The sequence below is a fragment of the Schistocerca gregaria genome, chromosome 2, assembly GCF_023897955.1.
Source record: "Schistocerca gregaria isolate iqSchGreg1 chromosome 2, iqSchGreg1.2, whole genome shotgun sequence".
NCBI lineage: Eukaryota > Metazoa > Arthropoda > Insecta > Orthoptera > Acrididae > Schistocerca > Schistocerca gregaria.
The window spans coordinates 754,585,028-754,601,084 of NC_064921.1; positions in this window are offsets into that span (position 1 = coordinate 754,585,028).

The following is a 16,057-nucleotide window of genomic DNA, read 5'->3' on the forward strand; positions in this document are numbered from 1 at the left end:
CTATTTGGGGGTCTCGACAGCTCTGTGTTGAAATGCCAATCTTCAAGACAAATGGACATGTATGGGTTCGATCCTTGGTCAGTCCAAGGATTTTAATCTGTTACTTATTTCTGCCTTCATCTTTGACAATATTTGTTAATATTAAAAATGGCGAGTGCGTTCTGGTTCAGAGTCTAAGTTAAACTGTACGTCCCTCCCTAATTGGTTTGGTAATCTAATTCAGAGGAAAGGCAGCTGCATTCATCTCCCATAGGACCATTCGTAGTAAAGCACTGAGGTGCTCAAACCAGTCTTAAGGCTGATGGTAGCTTTATCTTAATAAGCAAAACTAGGATGCTCCTCTTGAACGAAACATACACAACAGGACTACTCTAACCAATCCATGTAAGCCAAACTATTTTGCAGATAATTATTTCGTACTGAATGCCAACATAACAACAACAAAATTTCATTGAAACCAACACCATTTCCGTACCAGGTCGAGAAATATTCTTCACGCTTTAGTAATGCACATCGCTCATTACGAGTGGTCGTGCTCGTGGCTTCCTCACACATCTCTCTATAACTGTCCAGCAGTGGAACATTCAAACCTACACACAAAATGCGTAAAAAAAAAAAAAAAAAAAAAAAAAGTTGGCCCAAGTATGTGGTACGTATCTAGAGGCGAGAGCACATGACCATATTTAGGGTAATTAATCCATCGAATGGGGACTTCAGCGTCAGGTATCACCTCTGTGCAACTTGCAAAGTATAGTCTATGGCCGGCCGCGGTGGCCGAGCGGGTCTCGGCGTTACAGTCTGGAACCGCGCGACCGCTACGGTCGCAGGTTCGAATCCTGACTCGGGCATGGATGTGTGTGATGTCCTTAGGTTAGTTAAGTTTAAGTAGTTCTAAGTTCCAGGGGACTGATGACCTTAGTAGTTGAGTCCCATAGTGCTCAGAGCCATTTGAACCATTTGTAGTTTATGTGTCAGCGCGAAGCTTGACGCTGTCTCTCCGTTTCTTTCGGTTGTCATCGGTAACAACACAAACGCGAACGAGCTACATGAATGGTGAGCTGATTAATACATTGGAAGGTGTGATATTGAAGTGGCTACGATTTTGCGACTCAGTGCAATAAGAGCTGTGAAGACTGGTACACAGTATCCCTGAGATACTCGGTGCAATGACTACGTTTCAGTGACGACCGGCAACATGTGGGAAACCGCAGATGCTCTGCTGTTTGCCCTGTTTTAAGCCCTAAAGAGATTAGCGAATGAATTCACGATATATGGTGCAAAAGTACTTGCACCTGAGAGCAGTCTAACAGATGAAATGTGTTCGAGCGCTGTGGTTCCTCCTCTCCTCTTGTTCTCTTGAGTACAATTCAAGTAATTCGGTCCATGTACCAGGCCGACATACCAGTCCATTCCACCCACGACATGATCTTTATCTACGGCATACAGGGTGTTCCGAAACTATTCGTTGAAATAAATACAAGATATAGAGAAAAAACAAAGTATAGTTAGTTGTGGCACACCCAGGAGCAGATGAAGGGTCAGATCACAATTTTGTAGTGATGAAGCGTAGGCTGAAGTTTAAGAGATTAGTCAGGAAGAAGCAATACGCAAACAAGTAGGATACTGAAGTACTAAGGAATGACGAGATATGCTTGAAGTTCTCTAAGGCTATAGATATAGCAATAAAGAATAGTCCAGCAGGCAGTGCAGTTGACGAGGAATGGACATCTCTAAAAAGGACAATCACAGAATCTGGAAAGAAAAAAATAGGTACAAAGAAGGTAAATGTGAAGAAACCGTAGGTAACAGCAGAAATACTTCAGCTGATCGATGAAAGAAGGAAGTACAAAAATGTTCAGATAAATTCAGGAGTACAGAAATACAAGTCGCTGAGGAATGAAATGTATAGGAAGTGCAGGGAAGCTACGACAAAATGGCTGCATAAAAATGGGAAGAAATCTAAAAATAAATGATAGTCGGAAGGACTGACTCAGCATACAGGAAAGTCAAAACAACGTTCGGAGAAATTAAAAGTAAGGGTGGTAATATTAAGAGTGCAACCGGAATTCCCTTTTGTTAAATCAGAGGAGAGAGTGGATAGGTGGAAAGAGTACACTGGAGGCCCCCATGAGGGGGAACATTAGTCTGATGTGATGGAAGAAGAAACAAGAGTAAATTTAGAAGAGATAGGGGATCCAGTATTAGAATCAGCATTTAAGGGAGCTTTGGTGGACTTAAGATCAAATAATACAGAAGAGGTAGATAACATTCCGTCAGAATTTCTAAAATCATTAGGGGAAGTGGCAACAAAACGCCTATTCACCTTGGTGTGAAGAATATAGGAGTCTAGCAATATACCACCAGCTGACTTTTGGAAAAATATCATCCACACAATTCCAAACACTGGAAGAGCTGACAAGTGCGAGAGTTATCGCAAAGTCAGCTTAAGAGCTCATGCATCCAAGTAACTGACAAGAATAATATACAGAAGAATGGAAAAGAAAATTGAGGATGTGGTAGATGATCAGTTTGGCTTTAGGAACGGTAAAGGCACGAGAGAGGCAATTCTGATGTTGCGGTTGATAATGGAGCAAGACCAAAGAAAAATCAACACAGGTTCTTAGGATTTGTCAACTTGGAAAAAGCGTTCGACGATGTAATGTGGTGTAAGATGTTTGAAATTCTGCGAAAAATAGGGGTAAGTTATAGGGAGAGACGGATAATATAACGTACAAGAACCAAGAGGGAATAATAAAAGTGAACTACCAAGAAAGAAGTGCTCGGATTAAAAAGGGTGTAAGACAAGGATTTAGTCTTTCGCCCCTGATTTTCAGTCTGTACATCGAAGAAGCAATGATGGAAATAGAAGAAAGGTTCAGGAGTGGAATTAAAATTCAAGGCGAAATGTTATCAATGATACGATTCGCTGATGACATTGCTATCTTGAGTGAAAGTGAAGAAGAATTACATGATCTACTGAATGGAATTGACAGTAACGAGAACAGAATAGGGCGAGTAAATCGAAGTAAGACCAAAATAATGAGACCTAGCAGAAATGAGAACAGCGAGAAACTTAACACCAGGATTGATGGTCACGAGGTAAATGAAGTTAAGGAATTCTGCTACCTAGGCAGCAAAATAACCAATGACCGGCAGAGTAAGGAGTAAATAAACAGCAGACTAGCACTGGGAAAAAGGGTATACTTGGCTAAGAGAAGTCTGCTAATATTAAACATTGCCCTCAATTTGACTAAGAAATTTCTGAAAATGTATGTTTGGCCACAGCATCGTATGGTAGTGAAACATGGACTGTGGGAAAACCGGATCAGAGGAGAATCGAAGCATTTGAGATGTGGTGCTACATACAAATGTTGACAATTAGGTGGACTGATAAGGTAAGGAATGAGGAGGTTCTGTGCAGAGTCGTGGAGGAAGGGAATATGTGGAAAATATTGACAAGGAGAAGGGACAGGTTGACAGGTCATCTGTTAAGACATCAGGGACTGACTTCCTTGGTGGTATTGGGAATAGTATATTGAACCGGGGACCTAGAAAACGACGGAGAGGCTTCGTCCCCGCTGTAGCCATCAGTGGTTCACAACCCCAGAACAGGCTACAACAGTCCAGCCCCCCTCCTCCTCACCGCCACCCCACACTGAACCCAAGGTTACATATAGTGCGGTTAGGCCCCCAGTGGACCCCTGGACCCCCCTAGGAACGTCTCCTACCAGACGAGTGTAACCCTAAATGTTTGCTTGGTACAGTAACTATGGTGTAAGCGTACATGGAGACTGTGTTTGCGTTGCAATCGCCGACACAGTGTAACTGAGGCAGAATAAGGGGAACCAGCCCGCATTCGCCGAGGCAGATGGAAAACCGCCTTAAAAACTATCCACAGGCTGGCCAGCACACAGGACCTCGACAGCAATCCGCAGGGGGGGATTCGTGCCGGGGACCGGCACGCCTTCCTACTCGGGAAGCAGCGCGTTAGACCGCGCGGCTAGCCGAGTGGACTGATTTCGATGGTGCTACAGGGAGCTGTAAACGGCACAAACTGTAGAGGGATACAGAGACTGGAATACGTTCAGCAGGTAACTGGGGATGTGGGTTGCAACTGCTACTCTGAGCTGAATACGTCGGGAGGGGGGAGACATTCGTGGTAGACCCCACATCAAACCAGTCAGAAAACTGACGACTCAACAATAAAAAAAGAAAAAAAAACGGTGGGGGGCATGTGGTCCCCGACGGCACTGTAATGTCAGGGACGTTTTACACAGAAGGTAGTTGCTAATTACAGCGGCATTCACAGAAACTGCTAGAACGCAGTACAATTGGCGTGGGTGCACGCAGTACATCTTCGGATCATTGACTGTCCTGTCCGTTCGAAGATCCCTGGTTTGTCCACAACGGTATCAACATCGGCAACAATTCTAGCGATGATATCTTATTCGGTTTCCACAACCGTTTTATACACCAGCTGCTTCATATGTCCCCAGAGGAAGAAATCCATATACGTGAGGTCAAGCGACCTGGGTGGTCTGGCCACAGGGCCACCTCAACCGATCCACCGATTCCCAAAGGTGGCTCTCACATGATTTCTCCACTCACCATTGAAATGGGATGGCGCACCATCGCGCTGGAAATACATAATTTGTCGAACTGTCAGACGTACATTCTCCAGCGGTTCTGGCAACACGTGTTCCAAAAAGATGCAATATATCCGACCGTTGGGGCGGAACGGAAGAACGTGTGGTTCAATCAACGCATCACCGAGAAAACTGGCCCACACATTAACATCGAATCGCTGTTGATGAGAACAAGGTTGAGTACCTCGTGGATAAGTGCCCAAACATGCGAACTGTGGGTACTGAAACAGCCTTCACGAGTAAACAAAGTCTCGTCGGCGTGCAGGAATGCAGCCAGAGATTAGGGGTGCATGACAGTCGTTGTAGAAACCATTGTGCGAACTGCACGCATTGGGAAAAATCTTCTGTTTTATCTAGGAACCTGCATGCTCTGTTCGCTGGACAAACAATCAAACAACGCGTATTAATGAGTTTTATTTCAAAAAGACAATTACAGATACTTAACTTTGATAAATGTGTCGCAAGCAAAGGGCGACATACAAAATAATCAGCCTTCTTCAGAATAGACAAACTCAAGTCTGTGCTACATAGAGAGTACTAATGGTGTGTCAGCTAACGAAGTGACTAACGTTGAAGCTGCTATCGAAGTGGGCCGCACCAGTTGGGTGCGGCGCATATGTGTTCTTCACCTAGGGGCCGCTGCTGTTGCGGTGTCGTCTTGGAGGAAGGTCGGCCAACGTGGAATTGGATGACCTCTCCTCACAGCCGTCTCTTCCCTGGCATTCCGGACTGGCGTGCCGGGGCTGACTTTACGCCGTAACGTCTTCAGGTGCCCTGACTGCCACTTGCTTAAGATGGAAAGGATAAAGCTGTTGGTCATGTAATACATTTCACACAAGGCTATGTCTGACGCCAAGGATGTGTGCCATACGTCTTGTAGATGGAGTGTCTTCAACGTGTCGCAGAATCTCATCTTCTATTTCGGGGGTTCGCGCAGTTCGATTCCAGCCTGTACCATGCGTACTTGTATGGAAAGTTCCTGCTTCCAGTAACACACCATGCAGACGTCCGAATTTTTGGTTTTGTGGAGCCTGTCGGTTGGGAAAGTGCTGTTGGTAGTCTCTCACTGCAGCTCGTCCATTTCCATTCACAAATCGGTTTATCAGTTGGATACCAGCCGTTTAAGCGCACGTAAACCGCCCCATCTTCACTGTAGTTGTCACAAGGCGGTAATGATTGCGACTGAATCGATGTGTTTACGAGGAAGTCACCGTTGCTGTTACAGGGTGGTGATGCTACACAGCACAGTTTTGAATGTCAGTACACATTCCTTGTCAGCGACACCGTCACAACAGCTTATCTCAGTACCACTAACAAAATGTCCCATAACGTTGCAAGTTGACTTCAGAGAACACATGTTCTTGTCGAAGTGTATTTGTTTCGAAGTTCTCTACCTCCTCTGTTAATTTGAACAAATTGTTTCATAACACCCTATACAGGGCAGAAGGCGGTATTCTGCTAGCTACCAGGTTATCTGAAGATTTAGAGCAACGAAGGTGACGATTCAGCAGCCAAGAAATCCTGCATAGCACCTTCTGTGATACAGTGCTAAGTGCAGTATGTGGAGCTACAGCGTCATGCTTCATTCGGAGGAGGAGGAGGAGAAGTTACTGAAACCGAGGAGTGAGGGATAATAAACGGCAATTAGAGAGGCACGCAAGCAATACCTTCTTCTCTGCCTCGTGATGACTGGGTGTTGTGTGATGTCCTTAGGTTAGTTAGGTTTAAGTAGTTCTAAGTTCTAGGGGACTGATGACCATAGATGTTGAGTCCCATAGTGCTCAGAGCCATTTTTGAAACAATACCTTCACTGCGTTACAGCAATGGAAGTGTTACTAACGGCAGCGCCACTAACGTGGAGTTACTAAACATAGTTTACCAGAAGTCTTTCATTAAGGAAGATATAGTAAATAGTCCATATTTCGATCAAGAGCAGCTGCCAACGTAATTTGAAACTAATTACCCTCGATACACGAAGCGGCTTAAGTGACTTAACAGAGGCAAGTCTTGTAATCCATATTGTATTCTAATTAGATTCCTTTCGGAGCACACTGCTGAAATAGATCAATTTTTAGTAATTATGTATAATCGCTGACTCGATAAAAGAGCCGGCCGGTGTGGTAGAGCGGTTCTAGGCGCTTCAGTCTGGAACCGCGCGACCGCTACGGTCGCAGGATCCTGCCACGGGTGTGGATGTGTGTGATGTCCTTATGTCAGTTAGGTTTAAGTAGTTCTAAGTTCTAGAGGACTGATGACCTCAGATGTTACGTCCCATAGTGCTCAGAGCCATCTGAACCATTTTTTCGATAAAAGATCCGTATCAAAGAACTAGAATGTTGTACAGTTCTCCCTGTACACAAGAATGGAAGTAGAAGTATTCCGCTGAATTATAGATCCATATCTTTCACATCGACTTGTAGTACGATTTTTTTATCATATACTGTCTTCCATCTTCAAGAAATACCTCGAAGAAATCGATCTATTGACATATAACCAGAGCGGATCCAGAAACAATCGTTCTTGCGAAAGGCAGCTTGTTTCTTATTCAAACGATGTAACGCGTGCTATCTACAGGGGCTCTAAAGCTGATTCTGCGTTTCTAAATTTTAAGAATGCTTTTGACAACGTTCCTCGGAACCGGCTTATAATCAGACTGCGTGCTGCGGAGTTTTTCGTCTTAGCTGTGCGACTGGATTCGTGATTTCCTGTCAGAAAGTTCAATTTCGTGGTAATCGACCGGAAGTTATGTAGTGAAAATGAAGTTGTATCTGGTGTCCCCCCAGAGAGTGTTATAAGCCCTCTGGCGTTCCTAATCCACATAAACAATAAGACAATCTAAAGAGAATTCTTAGATTGTTTGTAGATGACACTGTCGTTTTCCGTCTAGAAAAGTCGTCATAAGATCGAAATAAACTAGAACATGATTTAGGAAAGATATCAGCATGGTGTAAAATATGGCATAAAAAGTGAGACGGCTTCCACACGATTATTACAAAAAATCGTTACATTTCAGTTGCACGAGGAATTACACAACCTGTCATTTCAACTAAACACCGACGGATTGAAATTACGGAACAATTTAAATTTGAGCCATCATACAGAAAATGTTGTGGGCAAGGCAAGCCAAAGTCGGCGTTTTATTGCCAGAACACGTAGATGATGCAATAAATATGCTAAAGGGACTGCCTACACAATACCTGTCTTCCCCCTCTGGAGTACTGCTGTTCGGTGTATGATCCTTACCAGAAAGTATTGCGGAGGACATCGACAAATTTCAAACATGGGCACCTCGTTTTGCACTAGATTAAAGAGCGTCGTGGATGTGATAAGCAAGCTTGGGTAGCACTCATTAAAAATGAAGGATTTTTTGAAGCGGGGAGATCTTTTCACAAATTACATTAATCAGCTTTCTCCTTCGAACGCCAAAACATTTTGTTTGTTTCACCTACATAAGGAGAAATGAACATAGTTATAAAAAAAGAGAAATCACAACTCGCATGGAAGGATTTCGGTGTTCATTTTCCTCAGATACTATTCGGGAGTTAGACGGTGGAGGAATAGTCTGAAGGTGGCTGTATGAACCTCTGCCAAAGACATGTGAAGTATGAACTTCGGAGTAGTGATGTAGAAGTATATGCAACCGACAACGACATAACCATCGAGACTCAAGTGCTCGTAAGAAGGCTTCAGACAGTCGCTGTTCTTTGATGCACGGTTTCTTTACCCGAATGTATTATGCTTGTGGATTGCGACCATCTGTTCACCACATTCTGGAGGAGTGCACCTAGTTTCGTACGAGAGAGTACGCTGTAATTTAGGTAGGACAACATACAAAGTGTCAAAGGCCCAGTACATTTTTGTTCGTCCTGACGGCTCTTATGAAGAATGTTAGGAAGGAATACTTGGTTTCGTGCTCATCAAACAGGTTTGAAGCAACCATTCCCCCATGAAACTTCCTGGCAGATTAAAACTGTGTGCCAGACCGAGACTTGTACTCAGGACCTTTGCCTTTCGCGGGCAAGTGCTCTACCATGTGAGCTACCCAAGCACGACTCACGACCCGTCCTCACAGCTGCAGTTCTGCCAGTACCTCGTCTCCTACTTTCCAAACCTCACAGAAACTCTTCTGCAAAAGAGACGAGGTACTGGCAGAATTGAAGCTGTGAGGACGGGTCGTGAGTCGTGCTTGGGTAGCTCAGATGGGCCGGCACCGTAGCTCAGCGTGTACGGTCAGAGGATTAGCTGCCCTCTGTAATAAAAAAAAACATCAAATAAAATAAAATAGAAAAAGAACTGAATTAGTAGACAACGATAAACTTGAACAAGCGCCATGGGGCGTCCGCCCCGAACAAATAGAACAAACAATGACGGCCAAAATGAGATTTTAAAAAAATATGGTAGAGCACTTGCCCGCGAAAGGCAAAGCTCCCGAGTTCGAGTCTCGGTCCGACACACTGTTTTAATCCGCCAGGAAGTTTCATATCAGAGCACAATCCGCTGCAGTGTGAAAATCTCATTCTGAAAGCATTTTGCCTCTTTTTTACGGTCTATGCATTTATTCGTTTTCTTAGCATTATCACAATTTTATATTGGTAGGTTTGATCTGCTATGACAGCCTAACTATAAAAATAAAAAAATGTCTTCGGTGGTTGCAAGGCATTTACTCCGTTATTTCTCACCAAGTGCTCTACCCCTATTCATTAGACCAAGCAGAAAGCATGATACATCGGCGTAGATGACCTATCGCCAGTCGACGCCATTTAAAATTCTATAATTTTTCTGCAGGGCTCGTTCGTTGAGTAGCAGCAGAGCCCATCTATTTCCTGGCAACTGCAACTTCGCAAAACAGGTCACTGATCTACAGTATCTGTTTTAAACAGTCTCCAGACAGCCCACAGGTTCATCGCAGTTTTCGACCAGGCCAGCCCTTGTTGCCTCACAACTCCTGCGTTTATATGGAGCGTATCTGGTTGCTCTGTCATTTCGCAGGTCCGCTACCAGAACCATTCATATTGCGCTATTCAGTAGCGCCGCATCCCTAGCCTCAAACACATGTCTTATTCTTTTTCCTTGAGAAAATGAATAAACGTCAAAAATAGAGCCTAAACATGAAAATGCTATTTCATATACGGTAAAATAATATCTAACAGTACTGTTCCATATCCCGTTTTAAAACTGTTTGGTGTCATCAAAGGTTCAGGCAGTCATTAATGACTTCTATGTTGCAGTCGTGTGTATGTCCTCCAGACGGATTAGTGGACAGTTCGTACTTCTAATTTACCAAATATCCGGTTCTGCCGTCATCTCGTGGCATAATTTCAGTCCATAGCAAAGACTGCTAAGCTCTATAAATGTAGCAAAACGTGTAGGCATCTCTTGGAGAAACTTGTGATAAATTTTGACTACGAGTTTAACGAATCACAGCTGTAGTTCGTCTCGCACTACAAATATAAATGTGGGACTGAATGAGTGCATGTGATCTGACGACAAAGCAAGCAGCAGTGTTCAGGTCATTGAGTAAATGCCGTGACATTTGTGCTGAGTTGCGAAAGGCTAACTTACGCTGGAATACCAGCACTACCTAAGAGTGCGGAATTCATATCAAGTTAAACTAGCAGAGAATGTAAATTTTACATGAGATGCATTCAAGTTCTAAGGCCTCCGATTTTTTTTTTCTCTGGACTGGAAAGAGATAGAAACATGCGCATTGTTTTAAAATGAGGCCGCGTTCATTGTCAATACGTCCCAGAGATGGCAGCACCGTACGGCAGATGGAATTTTACCGCCACCGGCGAGAATGAGAACTGTTTTAAATACTTAAAATGGTGACGTTTTCCTTACTTGAACAGCGTGCAATCATTCGTTTTCTGAATTTGCATGGTGTGAAACCATTTGAAATTCATCGACAGTTGAAGGAGACATGTGGTGATGGAGTTATGGATGTGTCGAAAGTGCGTTCGTGGGTGCGATAGTTTAATGAAGGCAGAACATCGTGTGACAACAAACCGAAACAACCTCGGCCTCGCACAAGCCGGTCTGATGACATGATCGAGAAAGTGGAGAGAATTGTTTTGGGTGATCGCCGAATGACTGTTGAACAGATCGCCTCCGGAGTTGGCATTTCTGTGGGTTATGTGCACATAATCCTGCATTACGACCTGAAAATGCGAAAAGTGTCATCCTGGTGGGTGCCACGATTGCTGACGGGCGACCACATGGCTGCCTGTGTGGCATGTTGTCAAGCAATGTTGACGTGCAACGACAGCATGAATGGGACTTTCTTTTCGTCGGTTGTGGCAATGGATGAGACGTGGATGCCATTTTTCAATCCAGAAACAAAGCGCCAGTCAGCTCAATAGAACCATACAGATTCACCGCCACCAAAAAAATTTTGGGTAACCGCCAGTGCTGAAAATATGATGGTGTCCATGTTCTGGGACAGCGAAGGCGTAATCCTTACCCACTGCGTTCCAAAGGGCACTACGGTAACAGATGCATCATACCAAAATGTTTTGAAAAAATGTTCTAATGTCTCTGAGCACTATGGGACTTAACATCTATGGTCATCAGTCCCCTAGAACTTAGAGCTACTTAAACCTAACTAACCTAAGGACAGCACACAACACCCAGCCATCACGAGGCAGAGAAAATCCCTGACCCCGCCGGGAATCGAACCCGGGAGAAAATGTTTTGAAGAACAAATTCCTTCCTGCACTGCAACAAAATCGTCCGGGAAGGGCTACGCGTGTGCTGTTTCACCAAGTCAACGCACTCGCATATCGAGCTAACGTTACGCAACAGTTTCTTCGTGATAACAACTTTGAAGTGATTCCTCATGCTCCCTACTCACCTCACCTGACCTGGCTCCTAGTGACTTTTGGCTTTTTCCAACAATGAAAGACACTCTCCGTGGCCGCACATTCACCAGCCGTGCTGCTATTGCCCCAGCGATTTTCCAGTGGTCAAAACAGACGGCTAAAGAAGCCTTCACCGCTGCCATGGAAACATGGCGTCAGCGTTGTAAAAATATGTACGTCTGCAGGGCGATTACGTCGAGAAGTAACGTCAGTTTCATCGATTTCGGGTGAGTAGTTAATTAGAAAAAAAATCGGAGGCCTTAGAACATGAATGCACCTCGTGCGAGGGGACTGCATGTACGGTCACAACTTTCTACAAATCGCGAGAATGTCTCACGAAATACTGAAGACTTTGCATTCATAGAAGTAAAAAGAAAAAAAAACTCCGTGGAATATCTTATTATGAAATATCAAGAGCTTGTTTTCCGTGTGAAATCCATTAATATTCTCGCGTAGTGAACATAAGAATATAGTTCGATAAAGTCTGCTTATACAGAGCGGTATGGACAATAATTCTTGCCGCGCACCATCCATGAATCTCAATAGGAAGGCGAGGAAATGCATCTAGTATGTCACGTACGTAGGCTTGCGAACTAGAGTTGTACATGTGAATATCCAAGTCGTGTAGAGATTTGGAAGACAAGATTAGATTCACCGTCCGCTGCAGCGCATAAAATATGTAGCTTTTCCGTAATTTTTCACGGTTTCTCGGCGAAATTGATGGCCCCATTTTTTAGCAAGAGTTCTGCAAACGCTTGTATTTAAATCAACTTTATTAAGGCATTACAGGTTTCTTGGATTCCAGCAACATCATCAGGTGCACATCAACATTAAAATACGGTACATAACATGATGAAGTATCTTAATAAACTTAGTTTAAATACAGCCGTTTGCGGAGTTCTTGCTACAAAATGTACTACCACAACTGTGGATGCCCAGACCATAAAGTCGTTTATGATGGCTACATTTTTTGACGTTTTCAGTCTGCTTGCCATTTTATACTATTCTTGAAGAGCCCAGTTTGCCAAGATCTCTAGCGATTCTCTTTGTTATGATGACTGGTTTCGACAGATCGACGCTACCATCATCGGATCTTGTAACATTACTAGCTGTAGATGCTTGTTACGACATTGAAAGTCACGTAGTGAGTTGCATCACATAAAAAGTGGCAGAGAACATCAACATGTCACAAATAAAATAAAGCTCAATTAAAACATACAATATTTCATGCTGATGTCCCACCATCGGAATCGTGTAGAGACTTATGATAGGATTAGAGTCACTGTTTGCTGCACCACATATAAAAATGTTATTTTTCTGCTGGGACATCAGCACAACATATTGTACCTTTTACTTAAATATTATTTTATTTGCGACGTACTGAAGTTCTTCGCCACTTTTTATTTAACTCAACATCACTATGTGACTTTCAGTATTTAACAGACATGTACATCTGGTAATGCTACGAGGTCCGATGATGACAGTAGATCTGTCGAAACCTGTCAAGCAATAAGAAAATTATTAGCGATCTTGGCAAACTTGAATCTTCACCAATAATATAGCTTTCAGTTCTCCTTCCAACAACTGACACAATGTCAAACACGTATTGTGATTTTATCTTCACACGATATTTCGACAATTTCGCAGTCAGGTGCTGGGCGTCGATTCCGGTCCATACAAACTGTGCACGAGGCACGCTACGAACCGCTCTAGATTTTTTTTCTTTGTTTTAATGTTGTATCGCGAGTAGAACAGAAAGTGCTCATATGAAACGCAATAACATAACATCAGATCGTATCAACTGTCAATTCCCCTCCACTTGACTAGAGCCGTTGTTCTTATACTGAAACGCCGATGAGACGAGATCGTCCCGAAATGAGGCGCGGTTATTTTGCTGCCGTGCACGCACAGTAATGGCGTGTTGATGGACCTGAAGTGAGCTGTTATTGTGCGCTCAGTGGAAGTTACTTCTCGGAGTGGCGCAACAGCTCTTGCGGCAGAGGATTTGTCTATGGACGCATTTCTGGCGTGCATCAGATATACAGCCTTCCCGAAGTTTTAATCCAGCTTAATCCTGCAACATCGCGAATGTTTTTCACTCACTTGTTCCAAGATAATCCTGCAGATTAGTGCAGTGGATGACAGCAGTGTTCTACATGTGTGACTTTTCCAGTTCGCCTTTTGTCTTGCAGATGAATGTAATAAAAACTAATTGAATGGATCGACAATGAACTTGAACGGGTGTCATGGGACATCCGCCCCGAACAAATGTAAGGAATAATAATGAACAAAATGATATTAAAACGTAAAAAAGGGGTAGAGCTTTGGACTAGTAATTAAACGTTCTCGATCCCAGGTTCGAAACCAGCCACCTCTCAAATTTTGATTCATAATCGGAGAGCTGCATCAAACCAGTCTCAGGACTGAAGACCACCACAACAAGTCAGCATTGGCGCCCGAAAACGTCCTGCGTGAGAAGTCAACATCTGCGAACGGTTTTTGTCAAAGAGGGCGAAGGAGCGGACATAGCTTCAGGGCACACTCTTGTTCTTGGGGTGGGAAACTGCATTAAAGGTGGAAGAATCATCAATGATCAACGGCATGAGGATGCAGAAGGCAATGGAAAACCACTGCATTAAAGACACATAACGTGTATCCACGGGACATGTGGCCTGTGATTGAAAAAGTGTCACGATGACCTCTCCATTGGCAAAAGATTACGCAGTAGCCCCCATCCGGATCTCTAGCAGGGGACCTCCAAGGTGGAGGTGACCATGACGAAAAGATTTAATTACCAACAAAAAGGTTAACGTTCTACGAATCGGAGCGTGGAATGTCAGAAGTTTGAACGTGGTAGAGAAGCAAGAAAATCTGAAAAAGGGAGCGCAAAGGCTCAATCTAGATATAGTAGGGGCCAAGTGAAATGGAAAGAAGACAAGGATTTATCGTCAGATGAGTAGAGGGTATTATCAGCAGTAGCTGAAAATGGTATAACGGGAGTAGGATTCATTATGAATAGAAAGGCAGGACAGAAAGTAAAGTACTGTGAACAGTTCAGTGACAGGGTTGTTCTTATCAGAACCGACAGCAAACCAACACCGATAATGATAGTACAGGTATACATGCCGATGTCGCAAGCTGAAGATGAGGAGATAAAGAAAGTATATGAGGATATAGAAAGGGTAGTAAAGTACATAACCGGACTTGTTAGTCATTGGGGACTGGAATGCAGTTGTGGGGGAAGGAGTAGAAGAAAAGATTGCCGGAGAATATGGGCTTGGGACAAGGAATGAGGGGGAGGGGGAGACTAATTGAGTTCTGTAATAAATTTCAACTAGTAATAGCGAATACTTGCTTCAAGAATCACAAGGGGAGGCGGTATTTCAGTTAGATTACATCATGGTCAGACAGAGACTCCGAAATCAGATACTGGATTGTAAGGCGTACACAGGAGCAGACATACACTCAGGTCACAATTTAGTAGTGATGAAGAGTAGGCTGAAGTTTAAGATAGTAGTCAGGAAGAATCAATCTGCAAAGAAATGGGATACTGAAGTACTAAGGAATGACGAGATACTCTTGAAGTTTTCCAAGGCTATAGATGCAGCAATAAAGGATACTCCAGTAGGCAGTACAGTAGAAGAGGAATGGACATCTCTAAAAAGGATAATCACAGACTCTGGAAAGAAAGGCATAGGTACATAGAAGGTAACTGCAAAGTAACCGTGGCCAAACGCAGAAATACTTCAGTTGGTTGATGAAAGAAGGAATACAAAAACGTTCAGGGAAATTCAGGAATACAGAAATACAACTCAATGAGGAATGAAATAAATAGGAAGTTTGGGGAAGGTAAGATGAAATGGCTGCATGAAAAATGTGAAGGAGTCAAAAAATAAATGATGGTCGGAATGACTGACACAGTTTATAGGAAAGTCAAAACAATCTTCCGTGAAATTAACAGCAAAGGTGGTAACATTAAGAATGCAATGGCAACTCCAGTGTTAGATTCAGAGGAAAGAGCGGCTAGGTGGAAAGATTAAGCAGTCTCCTTTGTAGACTGATTGCATTTCCCAGTATTCTCCCAATAAACCAAAGTTTACCATCTGCTTAACCAATGACTTATCCTATGTAAACAATCCATTTCATACACCTACTAAGCATTGCCTCTAGGTATTTGTATGTGTTGGCCAATTCTGACTGTGATTCATTGTTGTTATAGTCATACGATAGTACGGTTTTGCGTTTTGTGAAGTACACAATTTTACATTTCTGAACATTTAAAGCAAGTTGCCAATTTTTCCACAAGATATTTTGTCAAGATCTGGCAATATTTATGCAGCTTCTTTCAGACAGTAGTTCATTATAGACAACTGCAAAATCTGCAAATAACTAAGGTTATTCTTAACATTTTCCATATGGTTGTTAATATAAAACATAAACTGAAGGGTCCCAACACACTTCCTGATAGGTATGGATTATGGAAGACTGGTAGATGCAAAATTCCTTGATTTCCAATTTTGGAAATACATTTGACTAAGTATCGCATCTACTCTA